This window comes from Talpa occidentalis, unplaced genomic scaffold (assembly GCF_014898055.3).
Source record: "Talpa occidentalis isolate TD23 unplaced genomic scaffold, MPIMG_talOcc4v2.1, whole genome shotgun sequence".
NCBI classification, from domain to species: domain Eukaryota; kingdom Metazoa; phylum Chordata; class Mammalia; order Eulipotyphla; family Talpidae; genus Talpa; species Talpa occidentalis.
This window is the reverse complement of record NW_026555331.1, coordinates 127312643-127335750: the sequence shown is the minus strand read 5'-3', so window position 1 is coordinate 127335750 and position 23108 is coordinate 127312643. Positions and strand designations below refer to the sequence as shown.

Below are 23108 nucleotides of genomic sequence, written 5' to 3'. Positions count from 1 at the left end.
TGCTTTAACAGGGCCTGTATGTAAGCAGAAAGGAAATGGAAAGTAGACTTTTATAAAGTAAGAAATTTACATGGAAAGATATCTGAATTCACATGTTGGTAAGAGACTATAACTACATATAAAACAGATTCTAAAGGTTGATCAGCCTTGCCTTTTCTAACTTAGTCTTTTCTCCTGCATGGATAACACGATCATCACCTATGTCAAGGAAAGAGAGCAGAATGGAATTCTTGAAAAAGGGTATATGTGTATTTGGCTTTCTGTGGGTACAACAATATCAGGAACATTTAGTGTTCCTGAAATTTATATTTTTAGGGAGTCATTAAAATACCAGAGGCCTATTTTACGAAATTTCTTTAGAGTGTATAAAATTTCAAATTCATTATTCTCAAATGACTCCAGAAATGACTCCACTACTTTGGGTAGTCATATCATATTATGTATTTAAGGAAGTAGTCCAGGGTTCAGGGATCACATTTTAAATTTTTCTTAAAAATTTCTACCTATCGTTCAAGTTGTGTTAGTTGTCTTAGGTACTGTGCCTGTAAGACTTTATTGATTGACCAGGATGTCCTACTTCAAGGTGATTTCAGATACGGAGTAATTTGTTACATTTTTAGAAACTAGGTGAATTTGAAAAATTGGGCCACAGAGTAAACTAAGTGACTTATTAAAGTAATACTAGACAATAAATAAAGTGTGTGTACATGTGTACATGTGAGAGAGAGAGAGAGAGAGAGGGAGAGAAAGAGAAAAAGAGAAAAAGGAAACTTCATTCACAAATTAAGATCAGTGTTTCTTCCCTTTATTTCCTTTTTCCTAACAGTATTTTCTATACTGAGAATGTAGTTGCCATTTTCTTTATTAACAAAAGAAGAAATGCTTAAAGAACAGGGACTTACATTTCTATATGGAGACTGAAACACTGGTATCCACAGTCTTACTACAGAGCTGTCTTTGGGGTTGGTGGTGTAAAACTGCCATACAGATTAACCCTCCACATTTAATCCAGTTTCTTTGAATACATCAGAAAAGAAATTGCATTTTGTTTATTTATATTCTTTGGCAGAGGTTTCAGTGTGTTCTTGATAAAAGCAAATGCCACCAAAATTTCTGAACACTGATTCAAAGGAAAACCTTCGGAATCCCAAAGAAAGTTTACGAGATGGTTATGGGTAGTTAAGACATGTCAGTGTCTCCTAAAGCTATTAGGGAGTATGCCTGTGCTCCCCAGCAGTGGGACACAGAGCATGCAGCCATGCTGCTGACTGCACAGGTTTCAAAGATAAAGTGGAGCATGTGGACATTTAGGCGCTGACTCCAGATAAATTGGTTAATGACTAGTATCATCTAAATGAGGTAGCAAGCTGAAAGACTCATAATCTCTCCCCATGCACAGATTTTAATTAAATAATTATAATGTCCTTGTTGTAATTATTTATCAGTAACTGTGCTCCTGAGTATTGCCTATTTCGCCTTCATCTGTTCTGTCAGCTCAGCTGAACAATGAAACATTCACTTGGAAAAGATAAGGGGGAAATGAATGATTCTTACTCACCACAGAAATAACACTTGAAGAATAGTGTCTTGAGGGAAGATTCTAGCACTCTGTTTATTTTAGGAGAGGAACCCAATTTCCCTGATTAGGGATGTAATATGACTGGGCTTAATACAGACTCCATTTCTTTTCTAATATTCAGACACTGAGACTTCTAGGAGATTTGAAGAATATGACCAGCAGGCATGGCTTCCTGATATTTAGAACTTAACATTATCACACAATATTAATTGTATCCCTCTAAGAATGGCATTGAAAAATATTATTTCCTATTTGTGGATTGTAAAAACTATAGCTTATGATGTGCATCTCAAATAGTAAAAGTTAGGTGTGATGCAAAAACTAAAAAAGCTAAGGGAACAGCTTCATATTAATAATATCCATAATGATACAAAAGGGAAGTGAGTGAAGAAACTCATTAAAAAGTGAAGCCAGAGAGAAAAATAAGGATGGATTGAGATCATGAGAAAGAAACGAGTTCTTCATAGTAGACTTTCCCTAAGAAATCTGCCTTAGTATATATAAGAATAACCTTTCCTCATTTCCTCTGGGGTTAGGAAAAAAGCTATCACATGTAAGATTTAATTTTCAAAGAATCATCAGTGTGAACAGGATTTATAAAACACTATTATATAACATCTGTCTTTAATTTTTTCCATACCATCCATCATCTTCCCATTTCTTCACTCATTCTGATTACATCTTCCTATTCCTAAGATATTAGCAAACTTGCTTCAGACTGCACTCCTCTCTAGAGACTGCACTTAATGTGGACATCTTAAAGATGAAAATACCTCAGCAGCCAAAGGACTGTTGGGGAATATTTATTTTAAAAAGAAGACAATGACTGGTAAATCTATTTTTCCAGAAAATTCACTAAATGAGAATCAGAAATGCAGTCACCAAATCTTACTACAGATATTTAAGTCTAACTTCAAGGACTATGAGCAATAAGGAAGACACAAGGAAATTATGGAATTTTATTTCCATGCATATTTTTGATGTATCTGTGTGAGACTAAACACAAGAAAAATGTAGTTCCTTTAATTTTTCCTGATAATGTGTTGGATTTTTTGTGTGGTTTTATCTCTTGTTATAATTATTCTGAAGTTTTTTTTATCTTTTAAACTACATTTTGCATAATATCTAAACATTTTAATTGTTAATTGTATATAGTGCCTAATATAATATACACTTAATATTAATTTTTCCCAGTAATGACATTCCATAAAGTCACCCTGTACTCTGAATAAGTAAATCTGAACCATCGCTTATAGAGGAAATAAAGAATGATGTTCCTGTACACCTCTCGTCACATTTTCCTCATTCAATGTTTCATGTGTTTCTACTTAGAGACATCTTATTTAATACATACTGTTAATTAACATTGAATTCACAGTGTACATTATCATAGTTCATGCCTTAATGAAGCATAGAAAAAAATGTTTTCCATGTAACATATACAGACTTTTTGAGCATAGGAACACAAGACAGCACTTCTGCTCTACTCTTTTAAAAAGGGAAATCATTTTAAAAAGGGAAATCACCAACAAAACCCCCACAAAATTGCATAAAATGTAAACAGACTGAGAAGGACAGTTATTTGTGAGAAATGAAACAAGGTGACAGAATGTCTGCTTGTTTGGAGTCTCAAATTTTAAACACTTCCTTCATGTATGTTCACAAATGATCATGAAAGTACTAAGTCTTGATTTTGGTGTGAACAAAAAAATTTTATCACGTGGAAGCACTCACAAATTCAGAACTCATGAAAAATGATCAGTTGTAGTGTTATATTCTCTTTATTCCAATTTTAAAAAGTTTGAATACTTAATTATGAATATAGGTGTGAATGATGGCAGTATTTTTGTTTTTGCCTTTCTAATCTTAGTAAGTTTTATGTTTTTATTTTGCCTTACTCCCATAGATAGGAACTCTAGAACAATGTTAAATATAGGTGACATCTGGAGGCATTCTTTCTATTCTAAACTCAGAGGGAAAACTTGTAATATTTTCAAGTAAGTATGGTGTTTGCTGTAGGGTTTATTGTAGATCCCTTGATCAGATTAAGAAAGTTCCCCTTTATTCTTAGTTTACTTAGAGTTTTATTATGAGTGTTAAGTCAAATATTTTTGTGTAGCTATTGAAATAAATGATTATATATATGAACTTTAGATATATATGCATATGTAGAGATATACATATATATTTATATCCTTGGAATAGATCAATTGGCTTTCACATATAATTTTTCATTATATAACTATGGATTTTGTTTGATAATTGCATTATTATTTTTCTGTGTATGTTCATAAGGGAGATTAACCTGTAATTATTCTTTCTTGAAGTGGTTTTGTCAAGTTTTCATATCAAAATGTTTATTTTATAACATGATTCTCCTGTGGTCAGGAAGAGAGTCTGTAAATTTGGTATTCTGCAATTTTAGAAATATTCACTGTTGAACCTAACATAACCCAAAGATTTATTTAGAGAAAGATTTTTAATTAGATATTTGTTTTCTTAATTGGATACATATTTTCTATTGTTCCTATATCAGTTTTCACAAATTATATTATTTCATGAGTTCTTCATTTGCAAAAAAGATTTCCTGTCACATATATATTCTAATTATTTCAGGTATATCCCAAGTTTTGATAGATATTTACAGTATCATTCAGTCAAAATATTTTCTAACTTTCACTGTGATTTCTTCTTTTATCCAGTGATTATTGTTTGACATGGAAACATATGGATTTATCTCTAGTTGCTTTGTTATTGTTTTCAACCTTATTTCAATGTGTGATTTTCGTCTTAGTTTGAGAATTGGTGAGTCTCAGAATAAGTAAATTTTATGAATGATTCAGATAAACTCAAAAGAAAGATAGACTTTCCCTGATATCAGTATAGCTATGGCAACCTTCTTAGGTTTGGCATTTATATAGCACAGGTTTTCCCACACTGTAACTTTAAGCCTCTTTACAGTCTTAATGTTTAGGGTGTATGCCTTCTAAGCAAAATACTTTCCTCTTTTTTAATTCAAAATATAATTTTTGTCTTCTAACTAGATTACTTATTTGATTTTTAAAATGTGTTTGGCAGAATCATATGCAATTGCCATCTTTATGGATAAAAATAATACCTGTACTTTCATGTGATTAAATCTACTAATTCCTAATGTATAGAGATTTAAACTAATCTTATAAAACTTCCTGTTTTTACAAATGATTTTATACTCTTTAATCTCTAGAGTCTTATTTTTTTTTAAAGGTTTATTTTTATTTATACAGGAGGTGGGGTACAGGCAGAGTCGCAGGAGGTTGAGAGGATTCACCAGAGACAGAGCAGGGAGCAGGACACGCAAGAGGACTGAAGGCACTGCTGAGAGGAGCAGCGGGCAAGACAGGAGGCATCTGCCTCGCCTTGTGGGATTCTCCCTGGCTGATCGGGAATTGAACCAGCGCTAAGGAGGCTGTGGACAGCTTCACAGCACAGCACTCAACCACCTCCGCCACCAGGGGAGGCCCCAGACTTTAATTTTTACCTAATGTTCTCATTATATGACAGAACCCTAGTCAGGATCCACATTACATTTATTTGTCATCTCTCTTTAGTCTCAAGGAGACTAAAGACTGTGATAGTTTCTTAAACTTTCCTTGTTTTTGATCACCTTGAGAATTATAGGCCAAGTATTTCATATAATATCCTTCAATATGGATTTTCCTGAATTTTTTCATATGGTTAAACAAAATTGTGAGTTGGGGGAAGGAAGAGTACAGCGGTAAAGAGACATCCTCATCACACATCAACAGCATGATTTATCACTAATAATGGGTTTGTATGTGTACATACTGTTGTTTCTTTTCAACAGTGTACGTTTTAGAAAGTAGTCACTGTGTAGAGTTCATACTTAAGGAGTAGGGAATCATGTTCCACTACCTTGAGGGTAATAAATCTATGTAAATTATTTATTTTCTCCTCAATGGGAAATTTGTCTATTATTCGCCAACCAATTATTTATTCAAATATCTATTTACATATAGGTATTTACATCATTGGTACTCATTTATACATAGGTTATAAGCCAATATTGTATTATTTTGTTGTTCAAATAAATAGCTTTAACCATTGGGAACTCTTTCAGTTGGTTCCTGTTTCCTTTAACATACACCCCATTGTTTTGCTTTCTACACAATTCTTTTCTTTCTGGCACTTTAAGATAATCCAGACTAATTCTGAATATTCCCTTCCCCATCCTAAAACAGCCTAGTTCCTTTTATCGCAAACAAAGGATTCTGGTTATGTTTGTTGCTATTGCAGTGTCTTTGCTTCTAGGCCCTCTGAGCAGTCAGTGCTAGGAAATAAATGCAATGTACTAAGCCCCATACACACAGACACACACATGCACACACACACGTCTATTATTATTTCTATATGTAGCCATCTGTATCTATATTAAGCTAAATATGCGTTCCTATTGATGTCTCTGTCTCTAATCCAGTACCACATTGATTCTCTAGCCTTCCACCCTTATCTATAATTTCTCACTCCAGTAGTTAAGAAACCTGCTCCCCTGTGCATCATCTAATTGCTTATTTACTCAATCCCTGTACACACAAATAATGATATCAGAATTATTAACCTTACCCTCATAGGAAACAACTTTATTAGCTAGAGCTCAGTGCTTGTGCACATATGTTTCTTCAGTACTTATAGTGTCTACTCATTTTCTAAGTTACTTAAACTTTCTTCCAACCCCTTCAATGAAATTATATCATATATCTGCAACACACTCTTGTCAGAGTCTGCACTCTATCCTGAAGCCCACACTATTCTAATTGACTTTTACATTGCATTTACTAAAGTTTTCCTATTTGTTCTATAAAATTCTATGAATTTTGACAAATGCATAATCCCTAGTGTTTTAATTATACATGTATTTAAAATCTTACAACTTATTAATATTATTTTGTATACTCAATATTCAATTTTATGTAAGTACATACTTATGTAAGTACATACATATTGATTGTGTCTTTACTATTTACTTTCAATTTTTGAAGGCCATTTTTTATGGTTTTACTATTAGGATAACACTTTAGGGATTTTAAGTTAATTATTGGAATAACTACCAGAGCCCCTCTTTCTACCTAGAATCTATATTTCAGTTTTTATCTCTCCATAGGTATCAATCTCCTGTAAGCTTTGCTTAGCTTCTCAGCTACTTAGGAAGTGTTATACTATCTTTAAGATAAAGGAAAAATCTTTTTCTTGAGATCACCACCTCAGAAGTGAGGAAGATCTACCTTCCTCAGAAGAATTTGCCTGCTTCTCAAATCCCACCTTGTGAACTTTCAATGATTTCAAACAGAATTAAAAATCATCTATCTTTTCTAATTATGCTCAGTAAGAGTTAATTTATAACAACTAGTTTGTTATACAAACTTGCTGCAATAGTAATTTAAATGTCCTTGATTGTGGAAGTTTTGTGTCATATCCAACACGGTATGACATTGTTGGCATTACATAACAGGGTAATAGTATTACCAGTGTGATTTCATCCCCAATTAGTTTGACTATAAAACTATATCTTGCTTATTAATTTAATACATACTGTTTAATGATATGGTCCTTATGAATAAATCTTTATGAGATATGATAGAATGATAGGAGGTACTATAATTTTGTTTCTGAAAAAACAAAGTCTATAACATAAGAATACTTCCAATATCATTATAGATCTGAATATTTCTAATTACAAGAAAATTTTCTCTTCAAATAGACACTTTCAGTAGAGTATTACAAATACATGTTGCAGCACCACCTAGCAAACTCTAAGTGTATTTACCACATCATCTTGCTCTTTTTCTAATAGTGAATATATATTGTGTGAATATCTGAAGTCATTAAAAATTATAGCTTTTATGAAGCAGGGAACATAGAAAATTCTCAAAGATATAGTCCATATGTACATATTAAAATTCTTTTTATTTTATATGTACGGGCACATCCAAATAAAACCTTGTGTCTTTCTTTTAAAAAAAAATTTCTTGAATATAATTTTGACATCTGTCAATATTTTATATTCTCAGTTTATTTACACATTGATCTATAGGTAAAATAAAATTAAAGCCTTGGGTATTATATGTAGGCAGTATGATAAAAATGGGAAAATACATAAATAAACTTTAAAGTAACTATTCCCAATGACTGTACAGATTTGTAAGTAGAAAAGATGATGTACTTGGAAAAACATGATTTTAGAGAAAAACGAACTTACTATGAACTTAGGCAAATTATATAACTTTCCTGAACCTTATTTTCATGAATTTGAACATACCTACAATGACAATAGTAATAATGGGTCACTGAGGAGTGCTTTGTCCTCCTCAATGTAATTCAATAGATCATTTTTCATAATTTGCAGCCTAGTAATTTAGTTTGCTAATAACAAGTTTATCTGTTAAGAAAATAAACAAAAAAAAAAAATCATGGATCAAAGACCTGATTTGTCTTGACTAGATTGACTCATATTGCCTAATTTAATCAATGGTTCAACAGACTTTTGATTACCAAAAGCTCAACTTTATCAATGGAAAAATCAATTAGTCATTTTTATCTGTTCAGAAAATTGAAAGTTTTATTTAGAAAAGGGAATCATTTGATTCGCTGAATTTTTCTCTTTTTAATTGGTCTGAGTCTAAAATTACATGTAGATGGATAAGTCCTATGGAAAGAAAAAAATAGCTGCACTCCAATAGAACATATTAAAAACGACCACAAAAACTTAATGAACTTGTTTGTGTTGTTTGATTTTTTAGAAAATAGCTAGTTTTGCTAATTAAAATATTTTCCACTATGTAAATGTACGCACAAAACATCTGCCAGGTTATGTTTAGAAACTGTTCTTATTGTCTGTACTGTAGTTGATTTGATGCTTGGGGCACAGGCTGGGTCACAAGCATCATAATGTCAGTCCATCAACTATCACATTTCTCAAACAAGGCATCCAGTTACTTTGGACAGGGACTGACCTGCTGGAACCTGATAGTGCAGTCAATGCCAGCAATCTTATAATAGCTGAAGGAAACTGCAAACAGTAACCTTTTCATTTAGCACTGACAAAGATTCTGCCCAGAAATTCAAAGCCTCGGAGACACCAAAAAAGATTTAGCTCAGGGCAAAGTTAAAATTCTGTTTTTATCTTATTTTACTTTATGGGCTTTTTTAAAAAAATTAAAAGATATTGTAGCCAAGTGGGTCATTTATAAATACAAACACTAGGAACTCTAAAGAAGAGTCTTATGATTAAAGCTCCTGTGTCAATTGCTTAGCCTCCAGCATTAACATCTAAATAACACCATTCTGATGACATAGGAATGAAAGGGTGCCCTTTTATCACTGGACTATATAAAAGTGACAGAAAGAAATTAGTGGTAAAGGCTTTTCAGAGAAGGTTGGCCTCTTGGGTATAACTAAGCAACCTCTAAGGAACAGACAGTGGTATTTCAACACTTGAGTACCATGCTTTGCTAGGTTATTTCAGACATTACAAGTAATGTATTGTTTAGTTGTACCCATGTACACCATTAAATGCATCACAGTGTGGCATGGATTCAGCAAGTTTTAGTCATAACATGCCAGCTGGAGAATATTAAAGGGGGAAAAAATCCGTTTTCAATTTCTGCTTAATGTTCTGGTGAAAATAATGTAAGTTACTTCTGTGAATGTATTTACCTTCCAAACACTGTAACTACTCTTCAATATATAGACACTAAAATAGAATTTTCAGTAATGTGGCATTAGTTCACTCCTCTTTTATTTAGTTCTTGGATTCCTTTCTTACTCTTCATTGATGCATAGAAGTTTCAACATGTTTCTTTTACTTCTAGAGTTAATTAACCTTAACACTAGACTGACATTTGCAAGGTTTACGGAGCAACAAAAGTGTCTTTGTAGGCAAGAATTATACAAACGCTTTAGCTATATTCTGCAATTGTTTTCCTGAACATTTTATAGCTTAATAGCATCATGGTGGTCCTTCACAATAATTACTATGGTTTATGGAAAAAATGTGTATTTTTATTTTGCCATAAAAATGTTTTTCATTTGCTTTCCTGCCTCAAACATTAATATCTACCCAAAGGATTCCTCCTTGTCTACTGAGCATGTCTACTAAGTATTGCTCCATATTTAACTCACTCTTAGATCACACCATGGCTTGAGAATTCTTTTAATCTCTTTTCCATTTATAACTGTACTGCTTGACCTTTTTTCAGCAAGGTATCTTGTATATAAAATGTCAGTGAGAGGATTACAGACATGGGACAAAGATATAGTTTAATTAAAAAAGGTCCTGTGAGATTGAAAAAGGTTACTGGCCTAGATCACAAATATTTAATGCCAGATGACTATTTATGAGGCTAAAATAAAAAAGGAAAAGAAAAAAAAAGAAGAAAAGATTTACCGGCCATTTGAAATTGAACAACTATTAAATTGGCGATGATTAAATTATATTTTGATTAAAACTTTTGCTTTTTATTTATGGTAAATTAAAACAATCAAACATGACCTATGTGGGTATTAAAATGAAAATTAATTCAAGTTCCTGTAAGTGAGGAAATATAACAGAAGTCTACAGATGTGGTTATGTTCAATGTTAAAGTTTGAATATTTAAAAATTCATTCATGCTTTAGCAGTTATTACATGAAATTATATAAGGATTGATTAAACCCAATGCATCTATGCAACAAGTGGCTTTCCCACTCACTTTTCATTTCCTCCAACCTTATGTATATGCACATATGTGCAAGATAAAATATTGAATAATCAAGTTATTTAACTCCTGTTTTTTGATCAAGCTATCATTTATTCCTAAGGGATAGCTACACAATCAAAAAAATGACACTACTACTAAAAGTAGTTGGACTAAAATGTTTGGGACCAGCAGAACACACATACACACACTCAGACAGACACACACCCCTATCAACATGAAGCTTAAATTAATATATATCAACAACTAGTAAGCCAGTAATGAAAATTTCTTCTACTTCAGAATCTGATACCTAAATTTACATTCTTTAATGACTATCACAGTACATGAACATTTAAGAATGCTATAGAAAAGTAACCTAAGTTTCATTTAAACTCTAAAATTATCAGTTTTATAGTGCTCTGCAATCAAATATAGAAAATTCTAATTCACTTCTTTAAATTTCAAAAGTTTCTGGGCCTCCCTGGTGGTGCAGAGGTGAAAGTCTCTGCTACCAAGCTATCACCAGCCACTGCAGCCAGATTTCAATCCCAGGCCAGGGAGCTAACCCATATGGCACAGCACGCCTCTCCTGTCTCACCTGCTGCTTCCCAGAACAGTCTATTCTAGTTCATCTGCCTAATTCTGCACCCCACTCTGTCTCTGGTGAATCCTCTCACCCCCCCACACCTCTGGCCTACACCCAGATCTTGTATGCATAAATAAATATCTAAAGTTTCCTGGCACCCATCATTTCATCTGAATATTAGGAAAATCCTGAACTGAAGTCTCCCAGCTTGAAATCAAGATCAAGGTCCCTAAAACCTGAATTAGGAACTTCATTTCAGTTTGCAATTGCCTCATGGTATTCACATGATCAAACATTACTTCATGTGGAGGGGAGTATACAATTTTTTTTTTGTTGGGGGGCTAGTCAAATGCTTTGTAGAATTATAAAAGGCACCTTTTGGTGGTTTTACATGACTGAAATTTCAAAATTTCAAAACCTCATATAGAATCCTAAAGCTTAAAGTGAATTCACTCAGTATCTGAATGTAATATACCCAGGAGAACTTTCTCACAGTAAGCGGGATAAGAAGATGCATTTACTTGGTCATTTTGTTAACCAAGAGATAATTTATTAATGACTACTATGTGTGGCTTTATGCCAGGTGTTAGGGATAAAATGATGAGCTTAAATATATACGTATGTGTATACACACACACAAACATACATAGACACACATATATATGTGTGCATATATATATGTCTCTCTCTCTCTTTCTCTCTCTCTCTATATATATACATAAATCATGGAATTAAGAAGCTATTGAAGGTGGGGGTAATGACATGTTTTTCTCAAGTAATCATACTAACAAGTATAACTACAAACTCAAATGATATCAAATAAAAAGTACTTTATGAAACCTAGTCATAAAGGATCTGATCTAGATAGTAGAGTGAGGGTAGCTGAGGAGCTGGGGCATTTTAGGAAGCCTATGGTTAAGGGGGTTCAAGGAGTAGAATTTATTTAGTTGAAAATCATGACAACTCCCAAAGCTTCATAAGAAGCAACCTATGCACTGTTATTTTTACACTTAAGAATCACAATCCTGCAGAAAAATAATCCCACATTGATGAAAAATCAAATCACCATAATGGAGAGCTAGCAAGGGCAATACACAAGTAGCTTAGTTCCTCAAATCTGGATATACAAAACAACCTAAAGAATTATAAAGTAAATAATTTTTATAGGAGAAGGAGAATCATAATCAAATCATAGATAGCATACCGCAATCATAGGCAGGAATATTTGGAAAAATAAACTTTTTTTTCAATTAAGAGGAAACAAAATAATTGAATGGGAATTTTAAACAGATTAGGAACTGCTGGAATTTTGTTAGTAAACAGGATGCTGAAGAAAAATAATCCCACAAGCTAAAAGGCAACACAGAGAAATAGAATGCAAAATATGAGTATTTTAGTCAGGATTCTCTAGAGAAATAGAAGCTTGGGCCTCCCTGGTGGCACAGCAGTTGAGTACTGGGTTGCGAAGCTGCCCGCAGCCTCTGAAGTGCTGGTTCTATTCCCGGCCACCAGGTGAGGGTCCCACGTGATGCACAGACCTCTCCTGCCACCCGCTGCTCCCCTCAGCAGTGTACTTCGTCGGTCTGCCTATTCCCCGCTCTGGCACTGGTGAATTCTCTCACCCTCCCGCACTTCTGACTGTACCCAGTGCTTGTATAAATAAATAAATCTTTTTTAAAAAGAGTGAAATAGAAGCAACAGGAGATAGAGATACAAATATACTCTTTTATATGTATTGTTTTATATTCTGCAATAAATCCATATGTTCTATGACATCTCTATCACTATACATACATACATATATATGTATGTATGTATATGCACACACACATATGTGATAAATAGACAGACAGAAGATGAATAGAAAGATAGATATTGTAGGAACTGGTGAGTCTCAAATCTGTAGAGTAGACTCTGAGAATGGAAACCTAGAGAAGAATTGATGTTGCAGTTTTCAGTCAGAAAGAAGTCTGGAAGCAGAATTCCTACCTCCTCAGAGGACCTTGTTTTTTTGTTTTTTTTTTTTCTTATGGCCTTCAATAATTAGATGAGGAAAGGTGTTCCTTTCTACTCAATGTTTATTGTTTTCAGTATTAAACCACATCTAAAAATACCTTACCATAACATCTAGAGTGGTGTCTGACAAAACAAAAAACCTGATAATAGCTAAAGTGACATATAAAATTAGCCATCACAATGATGAATACTAAAAGATGTGGAAGATAACACAAGAAAATCCCCATCTGTCTGAAAGGTATTTTAGAAGTGACAGAATCTAGGATGAGTCAATATTCACAGCAATTTTACATGAAAGTTTGTCAAAATTGAAAGAGAAATGAGATTTGAGACTGAAGTGGCACACATAGCCAGAGCAAGAAAATAGGATTAAATCTATAAGTAGTCATGTTGTGAAACTGCATAATATACTAAAAAATTTCAGAAGAAAGGGTAGATCAACTTACTCAATAAAGGTAATCAGAATGAGAATAGGCTGTTTATGAGTACCAAGAACTGCCACAAGCAATGAAGAGATACTTTCAAAAGGCTCAGAATAAGTGAGTAAACAAATGGACTTTTATACCCAGCTAAATGATTGGTTAAGAGAGAGGGTAAAATAAAGGCATTTTTTCCAGACAAATTCTGAGAGCTGAGGCCTTCTTGGTGGCACAAGAGGTTGACCACAGCACTTTGAAGCTATCTGCAGCATGAGTTCGATCCCTGGCTGGCCAGGAAACTACCCACATGGCATAGCAGATCTTTCCTGTCTTGCCTGCTTGTCCCCTCAGCAGTATATTTCAGTTGATCTGCCTGTTCTGTTCCTCACTCTGTCTCTGGTGAATCCTCTCATTCCCTGCAGCTCTGGCCTGTACCCCAGTTCTTGTACGTAAAACAATCTTTAAAAAAAAAATTCTGAGAGCTTTTTTAATATTTGGCCTTTTGATGAAAGTAATATTAAGGCATTTCAGCACCCTACAAAAGGAGTATTCTGAAGAAAGAATTAAGATGCATCCAGCACTTCTCCCTAAATAAAGGCTTACAAATTTGGTAAAACTAAACATCCTTTAATTGCAAAAGTCCTTATTATGGGAAGTTTAAAGCAAGTAGTACCTAATATACTTGACAACTAACATAAAATAGGGAAGTATGTACCTGAAATTGTTCTAATATTATGACAAAACAGAGATATTTGTTAATATTAGACTTTGTTATGTCAACAAAGGATGCTAAAAATAAAAATGGCTAACTGCTAAAAACAATGAAAATATAACACATTTCTAACCTGGTAGAGGAATAAAAATGAAATTCAAAAATAAAAACTTTAGAACAAAAATTAAATGAAAAATCATGTAAAATAGTAGACAAAAGATGGAGGAAAGGAATAAGCATATATATATATATATATATATATATAAATAATCACAAAACTAATTTTTGTAATTGGATTTGTTCTGGTTGGTCTCACTTTGTCTGATGAAAACATCTATATATCAAAACAAAAGACTGAAAATAAAGAAATGGAAAAGATATACTAAAAAAATACTAAATAAAGAATACTTAGGTTGCTATGTCAATTTCAAATAAAGCAAACATTAAAGCTAGCCCCTGGAATTATTAATCCCTTGAATGATATGGAGTAATCCCATTTGTATTTCCCGGAAGAAAACTAGCAACTGAACTTATAAAGCTGCCAACTTTGGGACACCCTGAAAGGTTGTCAATAAACTTTAAATACAGATTCTTAGGAAATGTCATTCTAATCCTAAACACTTTTATACACCAAGATATAGCTGTGTTGAAAGTTGCTCTGGGGCAGAATGATACATTTGGATGCTCTCAGCCTTTTAAAACACCCTTTTATTGGCTTATAGGAGCTAGTGTTTACTCTCTGATGGAAAAATTAGCTTATATAAAAAATATGTAATTAAAAATTAAAAGTAAAAGGCCACATAGAGGTTTTTGTGTAAAAAGGAAAAGATGCTCTACCAGTCTGAGACATTTGAATTAGTGTCTGGTGACTCCTTTAACTGCTGTGCTGAGACTGATGACTACAATTCAGGTTTCCTACCACTGGATGGCACATTGCTTATTTGCAAAGAGCAAGTGTCTCAGACCTTACTGACATCAAGGCACAAGAAATCAAATTAGTAGACAGAAAGGTGATGATGATAGGCAGATGTTAATGGATGGATAGATATACAGACAAATAAATAAACAGGTAAATAAATAAGTAGATAGATTATAGGTAGATGACAGAGATTCTCTGTCATTTAAAATAAATATTTATCACTGCTACAGCCTGAGTTTGATCCCTGGCCAGGGAGCTAGCCCACAGATGGTACAGGAGACCTATCCTGTCTCACCCACTGCTCCCCTTGGCAGTGTATTTCAGTCAATCCACCTGTTATACTCCCACTCTGTCTCTCAAACCCCGAATCTCTGGCCTATCTATACCCCTCTTCTTCTACACAATAAATATTTACAAAAACTAAAAAAATAATAAAATACAATAAAATAAATATGTATTATTAGCTACCAACTTAGAGTTAAAATAAACTATGATTGTATCATATAATGATCATATCATTATAGCCTAATTAACAGAGATTGGACTAGAGAATGCAGGCTCTAGAACGTGGAACACTACAGTTGTGATTTTTGGATGAGTCATATAATCTGGACTTCTGTTTGCCTAAAAAATGAAAAAGTAAGAGATTTCTAATATCCTTTTCCAGGGCTACAATTTCATAATATCATTGAGGCAGTATAAGAATGAAAATAAAATTTAACTTCTTCAAGCATCTGGTGAAATCTTTTTTTTTTTTAACTTTTGTTTGCTATTTTACAAAAAAAAAAAATTAAATTTTCAGAAACTTTAGATACCTGGCAACCACAGTCCAGGCTAGTTCAATCCATGCTTCGGTTCTATAATCTCTTTTTTAATCTGCTAAAGCCAAAGACCCACTCAAAGTCTGTCTAACTATGTTCTGGAGAGGGGGTTGGCAGCTGCTGCTGTGCAGTCAAAATCCTACCTGTTTACTTGTGGATCCTTGGAATACTCTGAGGCTGTGCCTTCTCTCCAGAGGTGCCACTCTCACCACTATTTCTGGTTAGGGAGTTGTCCAACCATCTTTGCTTGTCTCTGTCCTTGCCACTTCCATTTCTAGCCCTTTTACTTTCATTGCAAGTGTTTGCCTGGACAAGTCACTTGATTTGTTGAATGTCTGTTCCCTCACCTGTAAATCAAAAATAACAGAACTTAATTACCATGTTTATGTGAGAATTAAGAGATGTGTAAAGGATGTAATTCAAAGCATAGTTAGCATATACCTTATAAAACTAAATTTTTAATTTTAAGAGAAAAAATTTCACACATAACATGAAATTCTGATGGCACAATCTCAGACAAGCCTGATTAGGAGTAAAGCAATGTCAGTGGGAGCATAAAGGATCTCTGAAAGAAAATGGACGAGGAAAATCTGTCACGAATTTTTGAAAATAGAATGGAAGGCTTGAAAATTAGTAGTAAAATATCATTCAGCCAAACATGTGAAACACCTAATATGAATTAGATAAAGATCAATATCAGTATGATGAAGCTAACCTAACAAACAGCCAATGTTACTTTCGGCTCTATTAACAGAAATAGAGTCCACAGTGAGAGAGGTGCTAGTCCTATTCTGTTTAGTTGAGGACAATCTCAAGTAGAGTGTTGTATTTGATTTTCAGTGCAACATTTACTGGCTGCCATGCATTAGAACAAGAATATCTATGACCTAGACAATTGAGAAGCAGAAATTTCCAAGGAAACAGGCTCATTGTGGGTTTGGGAGATAGCCTATTTTGGTGGCCATGGTTTATTCTTTGGAGGTTCTACACGAAATCAATAGTCAAAACTGGAAGGTATGTTAGGTGGCCAGGTAAAAATATAGTTACATTTGAATTTCTGATAAATAAGAATATTTTGCTATGATTTAATGCCACATAATACTATAATGTTATAATACTTATATAAAAATGAAAATTGTTTACCTGCAGTTCAAATTTACCTGGACAACTGATAACTCTGGCAAATTTAGGAATGTGATGTAGGGAAAGGGGTGCTTAGTGGGCAAAAAACACAATGACTTTAGAGGGGATCCAGTTAAGATACACATTGGCAAATGCAATACCATAGCAAAATGACAATTAGCCAGTAGGGAATTTATTTTAATATAATTTATTATTGATAATAAATTTATTATTTTATTTATAAAATTTAAAATCATTGACATTTATAATATTTAAGTATTTAAACTTTTGAACATTAGAAAAAGTTCCTCTCTTGTTACTAGCTTGGCTGTGCTCATACACTGCTATTTCCTGTACCTGGGTTCTGTGTCTGCAGAGCGCAGCTGTTGGATTCCAATTCCCTCCAACCCTCTTAATTTTCCTTGACCCTGTGGAAACACTATGCAGGGATGGTCAGTAATCTCTTGCACCTAATTAGCTGCCTGTCTGTCTTCGAGTCTTGGAATCTACTCTTTCCCTTTCCTTAAGGAGACGGGAGAGACCTCAGAGGCTTACACAGGAGCCCACTAAGTGATAAAGAAGAAAAGGGTGCTTTGTGATTAAGATGCCGGTGTTGGAATGAATAAAGGGAAGCAGCCTAGGGAGATGATTTAAAGATATAGGGAACCACTAAAGGTGAATGAAACTACTGACTGAAATTTGAAGTAAGGATTCATGCGAACATTGTGGTGGTGTAAGATGTGTGAAATCTTGGCATATTCAAGAGGAGGAAAGAGACAAATTCAAAATCAGGAAATCTTAGAGGAAAATATAATACACTAACAATAGCAACTGAGGTCTCTGATTCCTGCTTGCAGGGTCATTTGGAAATTGATTCTTGTTTGAGTTTCTAGTGACTAGTCATTTGATCTGTACCCAGACTATAGCAGAAAGCAACAGAAAATAACTTACTTGCTTTTAGATCCTGAAACCAGACAATATGGAATAATTTTAAGGTGAGAGGAAATAAAAACAGATGAGAGACAACTAATGTTTATTATTTAGTTCCATTTTTTGGTCACCCATCTTGACTTGGGCTGACCTTAGTAGTGTTAAATAAGAATTCACCTATATGGAGCTTGACTTAGCACTCCTAGGTCAGTATGTAGATACTTTTGGTTGAAAAATATAGACATAAACAGGAAAACAAAATCTGGAAAGATGGTTGTAGTGTGAAGACACTGGGCTCACCTTCTCTACATACATCAGAACTAAACTGCAACAAAACAAAGTGTGACTATCACATACATCAGGAGTATTGGTGGTGGAAAGGGATAGGAACGACTGCAATTTCTGTGTTGTAGAGGCAGGAAGGACACAGGGCAGGTTTTCTGATCCAGCAGACCTGGTAAAGGAGGAGTCAGAGTCCTCAGTGGCTTTTGCAGGTCTTTTATTTAGATTTACCAGGCATATGGCAGGCAGGGATGCTGGGGGCCAGGAGGCTGGCAGTCCTCCCAGCCCCCAGCATATCCTCACTCTTTCTGGGCTCTCTGGCCTTCTCTCTGCTTCTCTTCTTCTCTCAGCTTCCGTTCGATCTTGGCTTCTGCTGGCGTCCCCGTGACGCCGCCCTTAAAAGCCCAGTCTTAGCCCAGGTGAATCCCATCTACCTATGCCCACACCCTACTCCAGGTGCCCGCCATCAGGCATGCATTTGGGACTGCAGGGTTCTGTCATCCATCCTAATGGCGGGAGGGCAGAAAAACCTGATACTTTTACCTTACCCTACATGTGTTCTCAGTGATTCCAGGGTAGTATGATCACAAGTGTGGGGGATGGCTGCAGTGCAGAGCCCTCATGCTGTTGTTAACTCAAGGGCACATGCCTACACAAGAAATTTTTAAAACTGGCAGTATACTGAAGGAGGGGGTGCACTGAGTTGGTATGTAGGCAAAGGGTGCTAGAGAACTACAGTAATGAGGGTGCAAAGTGATTAAAGCTTGAGACTGAGGTACCTAAACTGGAATCTGTGGGAGAAAGTCAAACCGGTCACCTGTGTCTTCTCATAGACAGAATATAATTTGCAGTCTGAGGCAGTGATATGCATAACACCTTCCATACCAGCACCCAGGGCCAAAACCCAAACAACCCAAAGTCTCTCACTAACCAGAGCTTATGCACCTGGATCTTAATGGCAGGCTCAGCAAATGCTCCAGGGTAAGGATCCTCATTGGAAAACAGAAAAATTCCTAGCTTGTGACCCTGTCTAGACAATAATTCTCACTCAGTGCTAGATCTGTTGTGCAACACACCAGAGGTTGAGACTGGCAGGACACTAGACATCAAGTCTAAGGAGCTGGCCTAAGGTATGGAATCACTGTGGATTCCTTCATACAACTCAGGTAGGTACAGCACTACAGTAGGCATGAAACCTTAATGCCCAACTGAGGCAACCTTTCAGTGCCCCACTAGTCTGGTTCCTTCCTAAATACTACTCTGTACTGGCACCATTGCTCTGGCAATCTGAATAGGTACAATGATACTGGTCTATGAAATAAGAGATACCTAAAGATACTAGGTAAAAAATCCTGGGATCATATCCAACTTCTTGAAGGAGGGGTACAGAACCAATTTATTAAGATAAAAAAGGAAACTCCCTACTACAAGTGATAAAAATTAAAATGAAGAGACTAAAGAACATAACACAAACACTGGAATAAAAACAAAGAACACAACTTGCCAGATTCTCTTTCCTGTTTTTTTCAAATAGTTGATTTTAATATCCTGTAATATTATCATGTTGTTGTCAATATCTCTCTCCAGTTCTATCAATAATTTCTCATATATCATGGTATTTATCATTTGCTGTATATATATTCACAAGTGTTACTTCTTGTTCTACCAGGCCCTTGTTCACGTTATAATAATATTGCAGTTTATTAATATCCTATTTAACACTGTGGACACATCAACAAGATAGAATATAAATAATGAAACAACAGCCTTAAATGAGGGTTTAGAGCAAATAGGTTTAGCAGACATCTACAGAACACTCCACCCCCAAAATACTGCATAAACATTTTTAAGTGCTCAACCATATGTTGGGACAAAAGCCAATTTCAATATAACTATGAAGGCTACAATCCTACCAGCACTCTTTTTGACTTTGTGCCATAAACCTAAAAATCAACTATTAAAAATATATAAATACATAGAAACTAAACAATATATTTCTTAATAGCTAGTGGATTAAAAGGAAATTAAAGCAAAAAATTGAAAAATGCCCATGGCCAATGCAAACAAAGATACAACTATCAGATACAACAAAAAGGGAGGTTTTAGGAGGGAAGATAGTTACAGTATAGGCCCACAGTATGAAGCAAGAAAAATCCAAAATTAACAACTTAATATTACACCTAAAGCAACTTGAAAAAGAGAAACAAGATATAAAATTAGTAAGGAAGTAAATAGAACTAAGAATAGAAACAAATTAAACAGATACCAAAAGACCATACAAAAGTTCAATGAAACTAAGATTGGTTCTTTAAAGAGATAAAAAAAATAAAGTTGATAAAATTATGGATAGGCTAACAAAGAAACATTAATAAACAATTAAAAATGAATAAGGGAAAACTATCACATATGGCACAGAAATACAAAGGATCATGAAATAACTATGAATAACTATATGCCAATAGATTCAATAACTCTGAAGAAATATACAAATTTCTAGAATAATATAGCTTACAAAGACTAAACCAGAAAGAAACAAGAGTAGAATAAACTTATCACATTCATGGAAATTGAAACAGTTACGAAAAACCTCTCCAGATAAAAAATCTCAGGGCTAGACAGCTTTACAAAAGAATTCTATCAAACCTTTAAAGAACTTGTGTCTCTCGTGCTCAAATTATTTATACAAATCCAAGAAGAATGCTCCCTAATATATTTAATGGTGCCAACATTACCCTAATATGGAATCCAGATAAATTGCACAACAACAAAAAAAAAAAACAAGATTATCCCCACCCACAACATGGCAGAATGAGGCTACAATCACCTTCTCCCTCAAAAACAATTATGAAAAAAAAAAAAAAAGATAGATATATGCTTGTAGGAAAATGCAGATCTTCGTACCAGCTCTACAGCCCAGGACCTCCCCAGAGAGCTCAAGAACTAACGTTGGTGGCTGCTGAGGGGAAAGAACAGGAGATAGTGAGGGGATGCATGTCTGGGCTGGAGGTTGACTTCCCAAGCCCGCCAAGGGAAACCCATGACTTCGTGAAATTCTTTGTAATAAATTTTATCGACTCAAGTTTGGGTCCGTGCCCAACCCAGGGCAGTGGAGTTTGTCAGACTCTGAGGTAGGAAATTAGGAAGCTGGCATTTGGGACAGTGTGGCCATTGAAAACCCCTTCTTCTCCCCGCTCATGGAAGATATCAAAGAAAAGCCAGGTGTAGCTAGGCTGGACTCCATAAAAAGCCCAAAGCAGAAAGGACTTTAGAGTGAACTCACAAATCCTGCAGGAAGGCAAACCTAGGGTGTGTTTACATTCCAGCCCTGCAGAAGTGGTAGCTGAGGCAAGGAGGGAGCAGCAACAGCCATTGTAGGCAGACATAGTGTTAAGTAAGCACATGCGTTCCCGCAGAAGTGCAAATCATTCCCAGATTGTAAGTCTGAAGCATCTGATATTGCCCTTCCCACTGAGAGGCCCAGGTTTCACAGATCATGATCCTGGAAGAAAGGAACAGCAGGGGGTTGGGAAGGGAAGCGAAGACAAACTAAGCACAGAATATAACTTACTGGGGAACAAAACAAGAGACAGAGGTAACTAATGCCCCTTCTCAAACTGAGACCAAGTATTAAAGCCCTAGACATCCTCCTACTCCTATCTCACATGAAGGAAAACTAAGACAGGACAAAGATAAATCTCCAGAGTCCCAATCATACACACAAGCATAAACAGCTATAAATAAGGCAATATACATGCCTAGGAAATAAGGAACATCTCAACACATGATGAAAAGCAAAGTGAGAAGGACAGAAATCCCGGGACAACTATTAAGGAGACAGAAATAGGGAATTTGACAAACTAAAGATAACAGGAATAAGGTTATGCATGCTAATAACTCAAATAGTAAATCCAAACTAATAGTCTCTTACCCAAAAGCTAGGCCTTCAACTAAAAAGGGTAGTCAGGGACAAAAATGGACATTATATAATGATCAAGGGAAAAACTTACTGTAGGGTCAGGAAGGACCCCTGAACAGGTTTTCTGATTCAGCAGGCCGGGTAAAGGAGGAGTCAGAGTCATCAGTGGCTTTTGCAGGTCTTTTATTGGGATTTACCCGGTACACAGCAGGCAGGGGTGCTGGGGGGCTGGGAGGCTGGCAGTCCTCCCAGCCCCCAGCAAATTCTCACTCTATCTGGGCTCTCCAGTGATCTCTGCTGCTCTCTCGGCTTCTCTTTCGTCTTCTGCTGGCGTCCCCGTGACGCCGCCCTTAAAAGCCCAGTCTCAGCCCAGATGAATCCCATCTACCTAGGCCCACACCCTACTCCAGGTGCCCGCCATCAGGCATGCATTCAGGACCGCAAGGATCCATCATCTATCCTGATGGCGGGAGGGCAGAAAAGCCTGACATTTTTCCTTACCCTACCCTTACCAAGTAGTTGTCACTCTTACTAACATTTATGCTCCAAACATAGGAGAGCCTAGTTAATGCAATCAATTAATAGACCTAAAACAATGAATACACTTTCTTCCCCAGTGCACATGGAACATTTTCAAGACTAGGTCATATATTCACACATAAAACAAGTCTCAGAAAAATATATATATGAAATAAAAATTTTATCAAGTATCTTCATGCTGTATAGCTAGAAATTAACCATGAAAAGAATCTTGGAACAAATCAAAATTTGTGGAGACTAAATAAAATGCTTCTAAACAACTCTTGTTGTTGTTTAGAAATGAAGAAATCAAAGAAAAGGTAAAAAAAATTCTAGAAACTAACAAAAATGGAGAGACAAGCTACCAGATTCTATGAGATGTTTTAAAAGTAATAGTAGATGTTTATTACAATATAGATCACAATAAAATAAAAATCTCAATTTAACAATCTAATTCTATAGTTATAGAAATTCAAACAAGAACAACAAACACACCCAAAAAATAGTAGAAGGCAAGTAATTATAAAAATTAGAGCAGAAATAATTGAAATA

The 23108-nt window shown here is 35.0% G+C and overlaps 1 protein-coding gene across 1 annotated transcript in view; it reads right to left on the bottom strand.

Moving 5' to 3' along the window:
• FOXP2 (forkhead box P2) overlaps positions 1-23108 on the bottom strand; it is a 1127785-nt gene that overhangs the window by 692196 nt on the left and 412481 nt on the right. Inside the window, exon 9 of the mRNA XM_054692568.1 lies at positions 15931-16134. The gene's annotated coding sequence lies outside the window, so the exon portion shown is untranslated. The remainder of the gene's footprint in view (positions 1-15930; positions 16135-23108) is intronic.